We start from the raw sequence: 21,269 nt of genomic DNA, 5'->3' as shown, positions 1-21,269 counted from the left end.
AATTTTCTAATACCCACTTAGGTACATATACAATTTTTAATGGTCGTAAAAATTATACGGTGTATTAAAAAAAAATATACCCACCAATTGGATACGAAAAGTACCAATCTATTCATTTTTCGCTAATTGTAGGAGTAGCAGTTTTTATGGTTGAGTTTATTGAGTATTTTTAAATTGCATTGGTCATGGTTTCAGATGAATACACTATTTCATAGTTTTATGTACCGTTTTTTTTAATATTTACTTTTAAAAAACATTGATTTCTATTAAAAATAAATGTGCATAACTAGAAATCCTTTTTATTTAGATATTATTAAATCGAGTCTTTTTTTCAATACATTAGAGAAAACTTGATAAACTGTTTTTTTTTATAATAAACATGACCATAAAATTATTAATAGTAGCTATGTAATAAATTAAAATAAAATGGCTGAGCGGTCCGAATCCCTGGCAAATTTTCATGTTGTTTTTCAATGTACGTCTGGATCAAAGTATGAACCTAATCGATTGAGCATATGGCTAATATTAATTTTTCGTAAAATCAAAAATCTATAATATATTATGATCTTACATGGTAAAAAAATGTAATAATGAGATGGATTCTGTAAATTCATATTTTACAACGTATTTTTTTAAATTTTAAGTATAAACTTTGATTTTAAATAAAAAAAAATATTTTTGTTTTCAATGTTTTACAAACGAATTGCAAGCTTTGTATTTTTCCGCTAGGTGCATCTAGTAGGCGCACAACTAATTAGGGTAATAAGTGTTTTAATCAATAATTATTGTTCAAGGGCCCATCTCATGTAAGCGATTCGAAAGATATATTTTATGATTCGATCCCGAATTTGTATGATTACGGAATAATTACATTAATTTCAATTAATTTTCTATGTATTTATCATATTAGTTGATTTGGAACAATTTGTATTCGCAATTTTCTAAAGAAATCTTCAATATAGAGATAACCCCTGTGCCTAAACACCCTAAACATATGAAAATGAGGCAAACAACCTTTAGGATATATTTTTTCCATACAAAACTGGCACTTGCTTCAAACTGTAACTGTAACTTTAGCAATTTTATAGGGAAACCACATAAAACTACGCCAAGTTTGAACATCTTTCAATTTAACCAATAATAACGACATCTATCGAAAACAATCGCAACATTATATGGGTTCTTGGAAAACTAATTTAGTAAACAACTGCTATACGTATACCTGCAGAAAATTAGACTTTTCTCATAATCTTTAATAACAAATACATATATTTGAAAATAATTTGGACATCTATTATTGTTTGATATAAGTTTAATATTTTCATACAAGTGAAGCTTTGAGGTGAAACGAATTTCCCAATACAGATGTCGCAATAGGGAAATATAATGTAAGAATTCAATATTAAAAATAATAAAATTATAACAATAATTTACTGTAGAATAAATTGAGTGAAATCATTCTTTATATTTTAAGTATAATATAATGAAGAAAATAATAAAAGTACTATAATTATAAATTATACTAAATATAATATAATTTGCTGATGATTTCGGATTCCTTTCCTAAAAGCTAAAAGTACACTATTTCAAAATTAGTATAAGTAAATAAAATATCTTTTAATTAGATTACCTGTGATATCACATTCGATTTCTCAATAATTCGTTCATATTTTTTTCATTTTACAAAGAAAAAATTAACGGTTGATTAATTCTATCAACATTTTTGCTACAAATAGAATATTGATACATGGCGGTATTTACATTTTTATATTCAACTCTTCTTTGTGACGACTGACAACCCATATTTTATGCATAACATTTTGGAGTTATTTACCCTTTAGAAGCATAAAAATGTCCATCCCTCATGAAATAATAATAAGGCACCCATCGACATTGCCGCGCTGAATAAATCAATGAATAAAACATTTTGTAAAGACTAACGAGTAACAGGTAAAATGTTAAGTCTTTAAATAGCCTTTGTTACATATTTGACGAGCATTCTTGGACGAAACCAAAATAAAATATCGATTGTCTAACGAACGTATTTTACGCGCTTAAAAATGGAATCTGCCACCTTAATGTAATCTTTTTTATGCAATGTCAATTTAGCATTCACGAATATGATAATTCACGGAAGATATTTAAATGCTTCCGTGGAAACTTCAAAGATTCACTTCACTTCTTTGGAAGTAAACAGTTTATTATCTACTTATTTTCAGATAAGAAATTGCTGACCTAAATTCAAGTCAACTGCGATGAAATGATGTGGGTCAAATTTATTTGTGTTCTATTGTAATTCATCATTATATAAAAGAGGAAAGGGAGAAAATTAATTTTAAGATAAAATACTTTGAACCATGTCAACGCTCTATCTCTTTTCATACTATACTTTCCATTTTCGTTTTTTTTTAAATTAATTATTACTTAATAAATAAAACTTGCGATTTAGCAGAATACATTAAAATATTTTATAAATAGTCATCTGAAAACATTAAAAAGAAAAATATTTCTTATTTTAACTCAATATTAAAAAATGTGAATTTGTTAAAGGGTCCCATCTTATTGTTACATAATATATTATTTTATTAAATTTTCTTTATTGTACCAACCGAAGTGATTTTTGACTAATTCATAGTTTTAATATTTTTTATATTTATTTTAAAAAACATCAATATTTATAAAAAAATAGAAATGTGTAACTTGAAATCCTTTTTATTTATATCAAATCTTATTTAGGTATGGTCCCAATATTGAAGCTCGATAAGTAAGTTTATTTTATCACGTTTTTCTTAACTCGTATTATTGTTTGTCCGGTGGTTGTTTATCCAGTACAAATCTTGCAATCGATGTTTAACTAACTTCCCGACTAGCTAGACATTTGAAACTTTTAGAATATATCAGAACACGATGCCAATGCATTTTTTAATACTTTTAGCCATCTTTAAGTAGAATTCAATTCATTTTCAGTTAATTCTGTTTTGTATGAAAAGTATTTCGGAAGAAATCTATAATCCAATCCACTATTATTGGTTGCTAAGGAGGTGGTCATAGCAACTAAATTATTAATATATACGTGCGTTACTATGGAAATCAAAATGACATTTCAGTATTCTATATCTGTTTGTTTGTTGCAAAATAGCAAAAAAATGATTTGTTGACAAATCCTAAATTATTAATACATAGAAATGTCAAGTTTATATGATTCAACAGAACATTTAAAAACGTGGTATTTAAAAAGTTCTTTTTATCTTGTAATTATTTCTTTTTAATGTTTTAAATGTATATATAAAAAACTACCCTCGATAGCAGTCTTGTGTATAGAATAGATGCGCTGAAGACCCTTTGATCGACGAAATGCACAAGTTCTATTAAATTATGTAGAAAAATAGGTCACAGAACCGAAAGTAGAATCAGTTTGGACAGCCTTTATGTAACATGAGGTTAATTCAGGCTGCTGATGATGATGATGATTGTATATAAATTAAATTTATCAAACTATAGTAGAGCGTAGAAACGTGGTATATTTTTATACAAAAACATTTATTATACATCAAAATTATATTATGTAAGGTTAATTTAATTATAAAATTAGAAGGACAATAAATTAAGCTTGAGTAATTTTACTATTAGGTATATCATTATATTTTAATTCGTTACTAAATATCTTGAGACATTTAATGCACTTTACTTCCTTGATAGTGAAATTTTATTGTCTACTATACCATGTTATTGTATAATATGCCATTCCTTTGCTAAAATAAACAATATATAAGAATTAAATATTTCATTGTTATTCTCTACTATTTTACCTTGACCGATAGAGAAAATTGTTGTTAATATTCTACGCGTGTCTAGTGGTTGATGATAGAATGACGTCAATGGAGAGCTTTTAGACATACGTCATTAAATTAATTAAGACAAATACAGACAACGAAATCTATTTATATTAAAATAAACTTTTATGTATTATTAATAAAGAAAGACCAAAACCATAATAACACTACTGCGTCTGTGACTATGTTATTTTTATGAAGGAAACCGAAACACTTTGTCAAAATTTTCCGTTACAACTAATTAATAAAATGATTTTTTATTCCAAAAATTCTACTATTCCGTTATAGTTGATGTATATTTTGAAAGAGAATAAAATAAAAAAAATCCAATGCTCTAACGCATTTATTTGTCTACGAACTCGAATTATTGAATTATTGAATACTTTTGTGGTAAAATACATAATAATTATTGTTAGTAGTATGATTATACATATCCCTCAATGTTGTAGAAAGTATCTACATATCCGCACTTCCGGTACCTGCGCTAAAATTTGTTGACTTGTTATCTTGAATTCTATCACCATAGTCTTCTACATAATCAATCGATTGTTTTACTTAGGTAAATGTATTATATTTTATAGTCATGAAAAATCCCTTTAAAATCGAATTTTAAATACGCAACAAAGCCTTTTGTGGGAAAGCTGCCCGTGTTCCGTAATAAACCCATACTATAGTATAGATGTGAACAGTATCAGAAAAAGTTCTGATTACCACTCAACTGGTGATATTTTTATTGTTGGACTCTTCCACGATGCCGAAAACTCCAAGAATGGAAGCTTCCCGATTAAATTACCGTGGAAATGTGAATAAAAGTCAAGAATAATGTTGCCATTGCACGAAAAATCATACCGTATACATTTTGCGTCTATTTTTAGCATAGTCGTTCGATTTTCATGGAGTTTTTTCTTTTGTCAAACATACCAAATAATAATCGAGCCTATTTTTAACACGGGCATTCGATTTTCAAGCTCGTGACAAGGGTTTTTAATATTTTGCAAAGGCGTTAACCGATTTCTCCTACTTAAGAATGGATTTGAAATATTGACATTTAAGTACGTACAGTGGAAAAAAGATACCAAAATTTCAATTAGCCTACAATTAATTATTAAATTTCGTTCATTGAATTGGGCACCTATAAATATATTTATTTATTGACGATTTCGATTCTATAATTCAAAACCTGATAAGTATAGTATAATTATAATTATATTTTAACCATTTTTAAAATAGAAATTAGAATATATATTATGCATTTGCATTTATAGAAACCTACACATAAAGCAATGTCGTATTGATAAAGGTTTTTGTTAGTAAAAAGTTACAATTAAGACAGTGAAGGTGTTATAATTACGTTAATTATTTGAAAAATTAAACTATAATGAAGAGAATAGTAGCCATAAAAGAGGAAAATGGAAACATAATATAAACTACTTAGTCTTTGTCAAACAAAATGCTTTGAAATTTACCAAGCATATTAATTTTCACAGAATACAGTTACGAATGTTATTATCTTCAGCCGTATTACCTTCACCCCTATAAGTGCTTCCTTCACCTCATTTTTTATATTTACAAATAAAATTAATTTGTCAAATAAAATTGTAAAATACGTACCTACCTAATCTATTTCAATTACCTATATTTTGGACTTACTGGTGCATTTTATATCAATAGAGAATAAATATGTATCTACCTAATACACGATCCAAGGCTCTCAAGCCCTGACCCTATCATTTGCTTCGTGTAATATAGTTTGACCTAGAAACGAAGGCACAAATTATTGCAGAAACACTGTTACATATTAGGTATTAAAACTGCATTTAAGCGTTGTATGGTAATTTATTTCAGTATCTACGAATATGTAGGTACCCACCTAAATCTATTTTATTTACAGAAAAAAATGGGTAGGTACGGAAACTCGATCATTTATTCGGAAAATATCTTTAGAATTCCGCTTTTGCGAAAATATTATGTACATATTATGCTTTTAATTTATAATATGTAAATATTCATTCAGTTGCATTATGGCGACGTTATGGTTGTTTATATATATATCAGTAGATGTCATAAAAAATATGCAAATGGCCATTCCTTACTTTCATTATGTATCAAAAAAAACCTTAATAATAACATTACAAAAGGAATTCCAAATAATATTATTCAAATAACACAGAAAATGCATTGTTTTTAGGAAATTTCTGAATGGACGCCGAGTATATGGGTATCTTAATCGGAATTGTTCTTCACCCATCCCATTCGGTACAACAAATATTGTTTTATTTTACTAATATGTATATTTCTGATGTTTTCTTTAATTATTATAAAATATAGTAGATTTCTACAATTAGGTATATCAATATTGTTTACATATTTCCTCACAGTCACTTGCAGGGAATGGTTATTACTTGTTTCCTGTTTTATTTAGATTATACTATTCATCGTATACAAAAATAAAGTATGCTTTTAAAAAGTATGTGTTTACTTAAGCACACGCGGCAGAAGTGAAACTTTTTAGGTTTAAGCAACCGGAGATAGTTATATTTTTCAAGTTTCATTTAAAATTATAGATACATAACGAAGTTAACTTGCAGTTAGTCTTATCCACAGAACAGATAATAAATAGAATACTGATAGGCTATATTCAATACGCCGCATGTTGATGCAGGCTTTTGAATGTGTGAGTATCCTATAAAAATGAAGCACGCATTATGCACGTGCAATAGTGTGTGTAATACACCAACATTAAATGAGCGTAAATGCATAAACTGACAGCAGTTTTCAGTATTCGACGTAAAACGTATTCTTGACACGTGTGTAAGTTTAACACAAATTCATCTTTACTGGAGTCGGTTACCTGCTATCGCCTTACCCGTTACGTATTTCAGTTCCCATTATTTCTGAGTTCCCTGGTCTTATCCCAAGGATATATAGCGGTACGAGACCACTTGGCGGCTTCTTTCACATCAGCCGGATTCACTCATTTCACTGTAAAAGTTTGAACATATTTCAAATAATAATAATAATAATAAATTAGGTAGATTTCTGAGTAATAAATAAATGTTATATAAAAAATATTATGGAGAAAGATAGCCAAAACTTTAATAGATAATCAAACATCCGACAAGTAAAACCTCTGACATAAATGGTGAAAGTGTATTTTAATATTCATTGTAACGAAAAACTATGTATATTTAATATTTATTAGCTTATAATATAGTGAATTTATTCTTGGCAGGATATATTATTTTCTACACGTTTGGGAAAATGCTGTTAAGTCCAATGATTACGAAATATCTTTTGGGCATACACGAGAGACCCTGTTTATTTCGTTTATGAATACGTAATCTAGTAAGTATAGTTGTTATTCTGACAAGTTTGAAAATAACATCTCATTTTATTAATATTATACGCATTTACTTGTACTAGTTTATGTTGTACAATTAAAAATGTTTATAATATTTTAAATAGTATTGTATCCATTGATGTATATTCTGCTCTCGATATTATGACTAAGGCCCGCTTTCTTCGGTTATAGTTTCCGCAGAAACGCTGATAATTTAGATGCTGATAGTCACTGGAAGTCGAACAACGAAGAGGAAAAGAAAGTATTCCGACTCGCTACAGTGACCACGCGAAGCACGCCTCATGCTTTTCTCTACTAATGGCTATTAGAATTCAGAAATATATGAAGGAATGATAGAGATCCTCTATCATTAAAGTAAACGAAAGATTATGAAAATTATGACTCTCAGTAGCGACTACTACAACGAGGAAGAAAAAATCCGTTATTAAATAGTAATAAAATAGGTATACCGAACCGAAACACATTTTGAAAATAGCCGATATACTGGATTATTTGTTAGGTTAACCTAACCTAATCTAACCTAACTAACCTAACCTAATCCAACCTAACCTAACCTAAACTAACCCAAACTAACAAATAATCCAGTATATCGGGTATTTTCAAAATGTGTTTTCCGCTAATCTAACCTAACCCAACCTAACCTAACCTAAACTAACCCAAACTTACAAATAATCCAGTATATCGGGTATTTTCAAAATGTGTTTTCCGCTGTATTCCTCATAACTGAACTGTACCATAAAATAATATAATTTTCAATATATGTAGTAGCTATAATAATTTTATTAATACGTTATTGTGTAAAATAAGTAAATCGTCATATTATTTATCTTCACACGTAGTATATAAGCTTTTCCATTAAATTTAAAAAAGAGTAAAAATTTATTTGTAATTTTAAATCTTAAATAATGTTTAAAATCATTTTTGATTCTTGAAAAGAGTAGATTATTAGCGAAACATATTATAGACATAATTATGAATAAAATAATTATTACTTACTTATAAGAAATTTTCATTGATTTTGGCTTTATTGCAAGCGACGTCGCGACGAATTTCTATACGAAAGTTTTTCCGATACCCAATACAATATAGTAAATTTATGTAGTCGCCAATCCAAACTTGTTTGCCTTTTAATTAATATTCCATAGCTGAATTCTGTGACTGTATAACAGTCTATTTTTGGAATATATTATTACATACATACATACATTTTCTCATATACATGTATACCTAATATGTGAAAGAATAGCTTGATCATTAGTAGAAAGCCTTATTCTAGTTAGCATTCAACCACAAACAAAGTAGTCTGATTCATTATCAGCCGCCTATTCGATTTTGCCACCCACTACATCCTTTTCTTCAGAAAAGGATTTGTCTATAATAAATGCTTACTTATTACGCAACACTGATCCCTTCACAAAATGCTTCATAAACTCTGTATTGAGAGTAAATAGAGTTAGTTTACCTATGGTGAATTTTTTTTAAAGCCGTTATTAAAATAATATATAATGTGGAGATATATACCTTAATTTTAGCACATAACTATAAAACGTTTTTGGCAATGTTGTTAACTTTGTTACTAAAGTTTCCTTAATTCTACGAATTTAATATAGTAAATTATTTTACATATAAATATATTATATTTTTTGTTAATTTGTTGTGTAAAAATATAATTTTATCCTGTTTGTTTGACACTATTATACTTGAAAGTGTTAGTGGTCCATTTGTGTACATGTAATATCGATTGTTCCAAACAGTAATAAGTAACAAGTAATCTCCATTATAACAAGAAATCAAGTTATATGTAGGTAAATTATAATATGTTATGGTATATAAATTGTGACTACTTCTTAAATATTTATCATGATACAATATTATCTCACAATGAAACTATCCAAGCTCATTTTACGCATATTGTTGATATTTCATTTATATTCTCAATTGTTTAACAGTTCGTGAATATAAAGTCCTTTAAAATGATTTTTTCGTTATTTTTATATATCTTTACACGAGGTTCCGTTCATCCGATATGTCACAATCCCTGCAATTAAAATCTCGAATGTCAAAGTAAATGTTAGATTAGGTTTAAATTTCAAGCTCCTCTCCCCCATTATTTCCATCACTTAGTTGTGGTACCGTATATATAAAGCCTATTTAACTCCATAGAAGAGTTGTAATGGTTTTTTTATTGGATGTCACTATGGATGGACTAGTCATGGACAAAAACTGGCTTTTTAAAATGTTAATACTAGATACCAAAAACATTTAACACTACAACAGGCAACGGAGCCCAATGAAAGTAGTAGGTACAATCGTAATAAAATAGTACTAGTAGCAATGAAATTATACCCCGTTTACACGTGCATGGATTTACTGCTGACAGTACGTATTACCGTGGCCATAATAAGAAAATGTAAGTGTAAACACGTATTAACGAGCAAGTTGCAAGATTGCATGCATGATTAAAAAAATTCGAAAGTTCTGAATTTTCACGCAATAATTGGTACTTGCGTGGTGGGTGCGCATGCACAGTAGAGCGATAGTGGAAAACATACCGGAAAAAATACGAACACACCGCACAGAATACTGTGACGTCTACCGACTATCTACGAACTTATCCAAACCTGTCTGAATCTATCAAATAGCACCATACGATGACAACATAGCGTCTTGCTTACGCTTGAAGAATGAGATTGGAGAGACAGTCAGCACTTTTACGTGTAAAACAGTTATTATCGCGATAGTTTAAAATACACACATATTGGTGCAAGTAAATCCATGCACGTGTACAGATGCTATTAGAATCCATTGCCTAACATATTGGTTCACAAGGGCCACCATTTGCAATCATCGTTTTATTGGTGAAATTAATCGTTATATTAAAAATTATGTCACGTTATCGAGAAACATATTTAAGAAAATTAATTATGAATAGCTTCCTCTTGTTTCGTCACATATTATAGCTCGTCTACCACCAGAATTATCTTCAAAATATTGACTGCTGCATGAAACAGTTCTGTAATACTGCACGTGTACCAATCACAAAAATTCATAAACCACAAAATGCGACGTCTTCATCAGCCATGTATACCGTTGATATTTCTTTGGATAATAATCTCATAAATACTATATTTCCGATTAGTTTGAGGACGTATTAGTCATACTGATAGTCCAATGTATTTTCGCCAAATTTTTATACCGCCACGTCTAGAAGGCTCCAACTATCCGTAATATTTATTGGTTCAATATCCATGTATTATGGTAGATTCAACTAAAATTTTAAATGTATCAAGTCAAGTGTCAAATTCAACATCATTGTTATACCTTCTTGAATAATTCATAAATCCGCAAAGCCCACGACACGTTTCGAACTTCAGGTAGGTACTCACATATATATAATATTATTTGGCCTACTTGTGCTTCTGATTGCGCAACGTGGACAAACACTTTGCCCATTCTGCTGTGCGCTTTCCTACAGCTGCCCGGTCTATTTTTAGCCTGCCAGGGGTGGATTCTGCTACAGACGCCCACGCGCTCTTCGACGGTTGGAGAATGGGGCGCACTGGGAAGGGGCCAAACAGAAAGGGCAAAACGTTCGTCTGCTTTTCACACATTTCACGACTTCCATACACTAATTTATAAAGGTCCCCTATGTATATTCCCATCCCCGCGCATTCATTTTTCGGAAAATGTAATCACCCCTTCTTTTCTGGGGATATTTATATATTGGGACTTACTACGTACAATAATATTATAGTATAATATGTCATAGAAGACTTATCAAAATCCATACAATGCTTCATTGAAATTATACCCATATAATATATTGTATATATACGTACATTATATAAAATATATCACAAAACTCAATGTTTCACTGAAAAAACAGAATGAAATTCTTTGTAAATACATACCTATACCAATTATTTATACTAGGTAATACAAATATTGCTATTGTTTATTTTTTAATATCCCACATGGGTATTTTAGAACACTGGTTTCCAAACTTTTTCGTGTTGCGACCCACTTTTGTATGTATATAGTTGCCAAGAAACCTGCGACCCCCTATTACGTCATCATAAAAAAATATTTTCAATACGGTGAGAAAACACATTTAAAACAATCATTAAAAAAAACTTTATAACTACGTGTATTATCATTTAATTATCATCCATCGTAAATCTTCCATCACTTTGTATATACATAATTTAAAAACATCTCATGCACATACTAACTAGAAAAAATCTTTTTTAGAAAAAAAAAATACTACACCGAAAGGAACATGAACATGTAACCGCTGGGTTTACGCCGGTGTGCTTTTCCATATACCCATATATCCATTATCATATAGTGGCATTCTACTTAATTCGACAATTGTAACTAAGTAGTTCTTGCATGTGAATTAACAATCATCACATTTTCTAGTGTTTTTCACAATAAAGAAACTAACCAGATTAAAAATGGTTGATAATCGACATGTAATAATCAACAATTAAGACATATATTATAGCACAGCCGTATATTTTTTTATGTTAATGAATGAAATGAAAAATGTACTTTTCATCAGAATTAAGAGTAGTTGACGACTTCGTAAAAACCATGACGCGAGCAATAGATTTTGAGTCAGTATATTAATATCTCTATAAGTATGGACATAATACTATGAAAAAGGATTAAATAATTATAGATAAATAGTAAAACATTGTTATTTAAGTTTCAGTAAAATGGGTCAATGCTTTAAATAATAAAACAATAAACATACTAATATATACAATAAATATATCACGTGGGTCCAGTTCAATATAGCGGAATTTTTTTATAGCTAAACAATGAAATAATAAATGAATTATAAATTCACATTTCCATTTTCTCTTTTGAAAACTGTGTAAATTACGTTTGTAATATTTGTAACCTCAAAATACGTAAAGAATTATAATGAAATATTAAAACAGACTTAATATAATATTTCGGTTTAATCAAAATTTCAGGAAATGTGTTTAAGTCTGCGTTCATAATAATTCAATAATAGCCAACCTTCAATTTTTGGAAATGAATTATTTGGCCTGGCTGGTTTTCGAGAAAACATTAGGCCTCCCGAGATACGAGCATCGCCACACGAGCCCACCGTAATGACTTTACCTCTGTTTACTTGGAAATTTTCAGTGCTGTCCTCGTGGTTTTTCTGTTAGACAAAATGAAAATCATTCATAATTAAATTATACGAATTATATTCAAATTCGATATACCTATCTACTAATCCAAATAAAAAGCTTTTCATTATAATCAATGTGATCACCTTTCTTATTATTCTATATTGTTTTCTCACTACGTAAAGATGAAGATTTGTTTGTCGAATACAGTCTACGGATGGTATTAAGTTGCCTCTTAGGATAATAAAATCACGTTGGTTTGAATAATATGCAGATTAGACTAAGCCTAATCGGGGATATCAATACCACGTGAATTGTTACCGGTCATTTAGAATTGTAAATCAATAAAACTGGAATTGTGTGATCAAATTACAGTTTCTGAACATTTTTTACTCACTATTAGCATCTATCGTAAGTCTGAAGTATGTATAAGTTAATTTTTCATAAGATTTTAAATTATTTTTCTGAATATATATTTTGTAAAATAATTAATGTTTACATAACATGTGAATAGCAGAATATATTTCAATATACACACCTTTTCCAGTATTTAAGCATATTTGCATCTAAATTTTAATCGATTTAAGTTTTGTACTATTTATTATTAGTAGGTACTTAAATAATTGTTATCTATCATTAGTAAACTACATTAAATTCCCAACACGTTACTTAGTAATTATTACGATTTTACGCCTATCGATTGTGTTATTAGTGAGTAGTTAGTAATGATCTATTATTAGGGATTTGACGATTTATACGCCTATTGTATGTATTATGTGCACTTGCCAGACCCTGGATTCGAATCTGAGACCCACGGCGTGCTGGTCCAACGCTTAAGCCGCGCGGCCACCGTGGGGGTTTTTCAATTTGTGTGTGAGTCAGGGTATGGACTTAATAGGTTGAGCAAGTGGCTGACATCCATTTCTCGTAAAAACAAAAATCTGTTAATACAAACCTCTACTCTGTGGAGGCCCATATGATCCTATTAGGATCGGACATGGTCGAAAAAAAATGTATGTATTATTGGTAATTAGGTAGGGTTTTTTTACAAAAAACTATTCATAATGTGTTTGTTATACCTACTGTTTAGTAGGAGCCTTAACTTGACAGGCGGGTGATAAAGGTTTTACATACTTTATTGTATTCATATAAGTTAAAATTAACTGTAGTTGTGTGTATCAACTCAAATGTAATTGCACAAAGCTTAAATCCTATAGAATTTAAATTCAAATTCCATCAAGTATCCTCGATCGATAGTATTAATATTATAATAATATTTCCATATTTCTTTTAGTCGCCAAATGCTTTGCCTACTGGAGGCACCTAGCAGTAGTAGCAGTAGAAGTGTTATAATTTTAAAGTGTTTTAATTAAAGATTAAAAAAACGTTATAAAATATGGATTCGTTAAAGCCGTCAAAGGATCTCATCTTGTTTCGTGTTTTTTTTTAAATTTAGGTTTGGTTAAATTTATTAAATATATTAAGTTTTTTCAAAATTATATAGAAAACCTTTTTGGATAATTTATAGTTTTAATGTATTTTATATTTATTTCAAAAATCATCGATTAAACTATTTTTATGATTTGTTAAACTACCAACCATTGGTTACGGTTACATCATCCGAGGAAAAATCAACTATAAACGTCACCGCATTTCATTGGTTTAAGAACTTCCATGATTGATATGAATGTAGCTTCATATAAATATTCCGGGTATCAGACGACAAAGCAAAGATCGCCATGACGATGGAAAATCTTCGTTAAAAATGGCACGTGGTTAAAATAAGAAGAGTGATAAAGAGTCTAGCGAATTATTAGTAGGTAAACAATCTCATAATAAATAGTGTAGTTAAGGCGAAGTCTTCACTGAGCCTTTTTTAAAGAGGCACCTGGCGGAAAAATACGAAGCTTGCAATTTGAGATATTTTTTTGATAATTTACAATTTCAACTGTATTAATGAATAAATATTTATCTGAAAACATTAAAAAAATATTTTTTATTTGAAGTCAAAGATAAACTTACAATTGTAAAAAATGTAATAAAATATGAATTGGTTGAATCGGACCGCACCCTATTATTACATATTATAGTCATATTTATTATTAAAATTTAGTTTATTAAGTTTTCTAAGCATCACTTAAGAGATTTTTGACTAATTCATAGTTTTAATATTTTTTATATCTATTTTAAAAAACATCGATTTTTATAAAAAATATAAATGTTTATAACTTGAAATCCTTTTTATTTATATCAAATCAAGCTTCAATATTAGGACCATACATAAATAATAATAGGGTGCGGTCCGATTCAACAAATTCACATTTTATTACATTTTTTACAATTGTAAAATTATCTTTGACTTAAAATAAAAAATATTTTTCTTTTTAATGTTTTCAGATACATATTTATTCATTAATACAGTTGAAATTGTAAATTACCAAAAAAATATCTCAAATAGCAAGCTTCGTATTTTTCCGCTAGGTGCCTCTTTAAAAAAGGCTCAGTGAAGACTTCGCCTTAAACACCTCACATATATAAATCAAAAATGGTGTTTTCATTTTTACTAAACTTCCCCGTTCGGTTATTAATAACACATAGATATTAAATAGCTACGCCACTGAGTCGGCATCCTCATATAATATTACACAAGTAGTAAAGTGAAGGCAACTTCTAGCGGGGCACTTTGCTAAGTTGATTGTGTGACGGATAATTACATGAGAAATTTTCCAAGAATCTGAGAGTCAACCTCTCCCACCGCAGTAGGTTCCCATTACCTGGTACTTCAATATTCATAATGGGCATGCAAAGTTTCGCTGGCCTTAATTACATTACAATCGCTCTGATTGATTGAGTGATTTGTTAGAAAATAAGTAAGAATGATAATATGTTCATCAAAAAAAGTACTGGGTACACCGAGGATAAATTTATATCATTTTCCATCAATATTTACTATAATTTATAGAATATAATATTTGGATGTTCAGTTTGTATGTTTGTACCATCCTTCGGTTTTTCTTTATACAAATCCACACGCGCAGTCGGATTTCGACAAAATTTAGATAGTAGATGGAGGCCAACGAGCCGGAGTACGTGGTCGGGGATTCAGATTTAACCAGTTACACCCCGGGGACAGTTTTACGGTTTTACGGGAAAAGGCCGCCTCGTACAGGCCCTTGAAACGCGGATGTTAAAGCTGCAACCCCCATTTTTTATTGAAAATGTCGCTAGAATGTGTACATTTAAAAAATATTGTTGTTTATTTCAGCTCGATCGGAGGTCAAATGGCAAAGTTAGATGCAAATAATCGCGTTAGTAGAATCACTAATCGGCAGGTTGGCGCGGGCGACGCGTTAAGCGTTCTGCCCATCACCACACTCCATCTTAATCGAGCATATCACGAGGCCTTACGTTTGATGTCATACATCAGCAGTTTTTACGTCTCGGAATGTGTCAGGAATAGTTACGCAAGTCTGATGTGATCACGCACTCAAGGGTGCTTTGACTGGGTTTAAATTGAATTATTTAATAAAACTGTGCCCTTGAGGGAGAGGAGCACGAATAACTAACAAAAAATAATAATAATAGTAGAAAGTAATAATAAAAAAACAAACGAACACACATCACATCCGCCGTAAGACGCCGCAATTCTACTAAAAACAACAACAAAATTGGCATTTGTGGCGACTAGGTCGGACGTCCTGGTGGGTCCAACAACTGATTGGACCGACTTGAGCATCCTTTCTCTTTTTTCACGTTTCAGGAGACACCCCAGAAGATGTGGTTTATATTTTGTATTTCTCCGCCACATGACATTGATCGGGTAACATGTCCAAGCTCATAGAGCCTGTAACTGACTGCAAGAACATAAAATTACTGCAAAAAAAACTAGATAAAATTTGTGTAAGCTAGAATGGATTGTATCTACCATTAGAGTACACTTTGGAATTCTATTTGAATTCATTATTCCAATAAACTTTATTTTTACACCAAAAAAATAACAGTTATGTTTGGTTTCTATTCAAATAAACTAAATAAAGCCTGCATCAAACTTAGAGAGTCTCACAATAATTAGGATTATTGATTGTTTGGTTCCCATTTCTGGGAAGTTTGGAACAAATGCCGATAAATTGTTATGGATTATTAAAATAGCCTTTAGCTCCAAAGGGGTTAGACGTTACTGTTGTAAGAAATTCATTCATTCATTTATACAGCGCCAGGGTAACAGTATAGAAATTTCCACAGAAACAAAGCCATAGGCACCCATTGTTAAAAAATATGTATAGTTACCAATAGAGCGGCGCTGTTAGAGTATAAATACAATCCAGTACTTATATTTTTTATCAGTTTTTTGGATAGTAGAGAGTATCATCATCAGCCGGGGTCAATCCACTACTGGATGAAGGCCTCCCTAAGCTTTCTCCAACTCTCTCGGTCCTGTGTCGTTCGCTGCCACGTATTTCCACCGAACTTTACCAGTTCGTCAATCCAGCGGCTTTTAGGGCGACCCTGTGGCCGTTTCGTACCCCTTGGGTACCATTGGATGACGGCATTTGTCCAGCGGCCGTCTTTTCGGCGAGCAATGTGCCCCGCCCATCTCCATTTCAGCTGTTTGGCAACGTCTATTACATCGCGTACTCTTGTCTGCTTCCTAACCCATTCGTTTCTCTTACGGTCCTTTCGCGTGATGCCCAACATGCACCTCTCCATGCCTCGCTGTGTGACTCTTAGCTTTTGGACATCTCTCGTGTTGAGGGTCCACGTCTCGCAGCCATACGTGAGCACGGGTAGCACACATTGGTTGAACACCCTACGCTTAAGACATAATGGTAGGTCATTCTTGAAGATACTATTCAGACGTCCGAAAGCACTCCATCCCAGCTTTGTTCTTCGAGCAATTTCATCGTGCATGCTTCCGTCTATGGACACCTGCTGTCCGAGATAGATGTAGCTGCTGACTTGCTCGAGTTGGGTGCCAGAAATACAGATAATCGCAGGGTCCGAAAAACAGTTCCTCATCACTTTTGTCTTTGAGACATTTATCTTTAGACCGACCGTTTGACTGACATCCGCGAGTTCTTGCATTCTACCTTGGAGGTCTTTCGGGTCTTGTGAGAGTATAACAATATCATCTGCAAAGCGCAGGTGACTGAGGTGCTCTCCGTTAATTGGAACACCTTTTTCCTCCCAATCAAGTTTCCTAAATAAGTCCTCAAGAGTAGCGGTGAATAGTTTAGGTGAAATGGTATCACCTTGCCGGACACCTTTGTTAATGGGGAATTTACACGACCGTTTGTGGAGTTTCACGCATGCTGTGGCAGAAGAGTAGAGAGTATAGAGTAATTATATTATTTTAATAAATATATATTAGGTAATCATATTGTTCTTCTTATTTATATGTAAAATAATTACAAGATAAAAAGAACTTTTTATATACAACGTTTTTAAATTATCATATAAACTTGACTTGACTAGCTTAAACGATCAAAAAAATTTTTACTTGATAGAAATAATACTGAAATGTCATTTTGACATTTCATATTGATTTCCATAGTAACGCACGTATGTATTAATAATTTAGTTGCTAGGAGCCCAGACCCCTAGCAACCAATAATACTGGATTGGATTACGGATTTCTTCCGAAATGACTTTTCATACAAAATAGAATTAACTGAACATGAATTCAATTCTACTTAAAGATAGTTAAAGTATTTAAAAAATGCATTGGCATCGTGTTCTGATATATTCTAAAAGTTTCAAATGCCTAGCTAGTCGGGAAGTTAGTCAAAAATCGATTGCAAGATTTGTACCGGATAAACAAGCACCGGACAAATAAGAATACGACCTAATAAAAACGTTGTAAAAACATTGGAAGGTACCATAAATAAACGAAACTCATTTGTTTTCTGTTTGAAAATACCTACTGTTTTATTTGCTTAAAAATTTCTACTCAGAAAATAAAACTCTATTATGTGTTCACATTTCCCGTCAGTAAATGATCAGCTCACCCTATTATTTCATTCTCTCTTTTGTAAATTGATTGGTTTATCAGACAGCTAGCAATTAAACTTGTCAATACTCTATTCAAAATTTCAACCCGGTCCATTACAAAAGGAACCACTAGGCATTCTCATTCAAATGACTATTCTCACGTTGCAAAATTGAATTCATTGTGTAATCTACGTGAACGATTGCTTGATAATGTTGGTGAGTAAGAATAAATGTAGGTAACTTTATTTATCGATGAAAACGCTTTATTATTTTTAACGTTTGTAAAAAAATGCTGCATGTAGGTACTCGTAAGTACATTATATTGTGTATGTATTTCAATCAATAAGTTCATTGATTATATATAATATTATAAAAGTCAGTGCAAACTTTAAATATTTTTTTTATTAAGAAAAACAGTCACAGTTTTTTATTACGTTATAAAATATTTTAGACTTTTTCGTACAAAGGTGGTTCATAGAGAAATAATTACATATTTGCATGTATGTGGGGTTAATATATTATGTATTAATAATTTATTAGATTAGAGTTGACAGTGTCTTTCTAAGTGGATAAAACTAGTCCCGATCATTATTAAATCATGTGGATTAAGTATGTACCACATGTATTTTGTTTAATTGTAATTATTACTTTATCAAATTGTTATAGGTATGTACCTATATGAGATTGTCCACTTTAATGTAATGTAACTAGCTCTTTCAAGCATCAACCCAGATATTAAAAGAAAACTTGTGTTATTTTAAATAAGCGCATTAGCCGTATTGAATAAATCGATGTAACATTGTAATTATTTTAATGCCATTTCAATAATAAAAATATTCTAATATAAATAGGTAGGTACCTAGAAATATTTTTTATTTACTTCTAAACTAAACTGAAACCATTAGTATTCACAATACCACTAGTAATTGTTATAAAACGTGCCTGTCGTCAGCCTGTTTTTTAAAATATCTAATATTTTTACGTAATATATTACATTAATACGAAAACCCTAAATTACAAAGAATTACATACAGCAGGCAATTTTAAATAACCATTATAAGCGGTACGCAAAATTTGTATTGACAAATAAATATATACGAACCTATTCTTTGATGTATCGCAAAAATGATTAAAACAACTGGTTTAGGAATATATCAATAAAATTGTCCATTGAGATATTTCTGAAACTTTTTCTTGTGGCAAAGTTCTTCGTACACGTATAACCTAGCAGTTAAATCTATTCGATGTGTCAATATGTGAACCGAATCAAACCCAAACCCATACATTTAAAAAAAATCATAGATAATAAATAATATGTAGGTACATCGAGTTAGTTAATCAAAATAAGACATACAATTTTAGTGCAGAGTTTAATTTTTGATCTTTGTATCAATGACATTCATGTTGTTTCAAAGTTTTATCCAGTTTCTCCACTTTTTTTCATTATTTACCATGATTTTATGGTGAAATAGTTGCTTTATTTAATTGTTTATTTATCTATTTATTCAGTTATTTTAAACTTGAGAGAAAGAATTGTGAGCTTATAATATGAAAATTGTACATCTTATGATAATCGATTACAGTAAAATATTTTTTCCTATATCTATGCAAAATGTTCCCTACATTAAAAGTTTGTTTACATTATTACCATCCAAGGTTTGCGTGAACAAGTACCTGTCTGACAATATTTATACTTTCGCATGTCGCTCTTTATCTCCCTCCCACTTCACACATGATTATGGCCACAATAACAAGATAAGTGTTTACTACACACAATAATGCCTTCAGCCTCGATTAAATTGGAGGAGCGCGATATTATCATGATATTATGATAACAATATTACAACAGATTAATCTGAAATAAAATTCGCATCATTTCTCTAAAAGGATTGTTTTTGTTTTTCAACAAGTTTTGGTTCTATTTTGGTACCAGTAAATTTACTTTATCAGATAATGGTAAATAAAAAAGGTATTTGTTATTTCGAGTGTCGTGATTTCGTCTAATACTCTATACAAGGTATCGATACTTGGTGTTGATATCGTAACTATATTTGCAAATATCGTTATAGTAATCGGGACTAGGGATTGCAATACTGGTATTTCAAAACCGGTATCGCAGTATTTGTCGATACCGAAATACTGGTTTTAAAAATTAGATAATACCGATATATTCGGTATCGGAAGTGAAAACAAAATGTATTAATTAACATAAAAAGCTTAACAGGACTGTAATTTTTTTGTAAGGTTACGCGATGTATGGTTTACCTCCGTGGCCCTTCATCAGTAACCATAAATGACGCATGCTATAAAATAATATTATTTTAAAGATATTTATATAATATATACTTATATATTGGTAGATACTTCTGTTTTTTTTTTTTAATTATTTTACTAATACCGGTATCAAAACCAGTATTACAGTACAGTACAGTAGGAAATACCGAAATACCGGTATTGTTTTTTTCATTCGGTATTACAATTTCTAATCGGGACAAATATATCAAATAAATATCAAACCATCGAAGGTACCCATCTGAAAGTATTAATAGTTTTTATATTATCTCTAAAACTAGAAACAATGTTATCGTATTAAACGGTTTCTATTTTTATGTAGTTTAGTAAAAATCTTGAATATCAGACAGTCTCAAATGTGATATTTTTTAGTCATATCAACATCAAACACTTTTAAATATTTTTAAAAATGTAATAACTAAATTATTTCTTCAATAATTGGCCCTTTTGATGAATCAAGGATATCCGTACCAGCTGTGACACTGCCTCTTTAGATTTTTACGTACATTAGGTATCTGGGTGCTCTCCTAAACGACGTTCACCTGATCTCAAAAAATTCAAACTCAACAAAAATCCGTAATACTTAGTTCTCTGATAATCAAAAAAGTTGCGGATTACATTATTATTTTTTTTTATCTTTTGGTGGAA

This window comes from Rhyacophila brunnea, unplaced genomic scaffold (assembly GCF_057557595.1).
Source record: "Rhyacophila brunnea isolate RB1 unplaced genomic scaffold, BYU_Rbru_1.0 scaffold_11, whole genome shotgun sequence".
NCBI lineage: Eukaryota > Metazoa > Arthropoda > Insecta > Trichoptera > Rhyacophilidae > Rhyacophila > Rhyacophila brunnea.
This window is presented reverse-complemented; position numbering follows the sequence as displayed.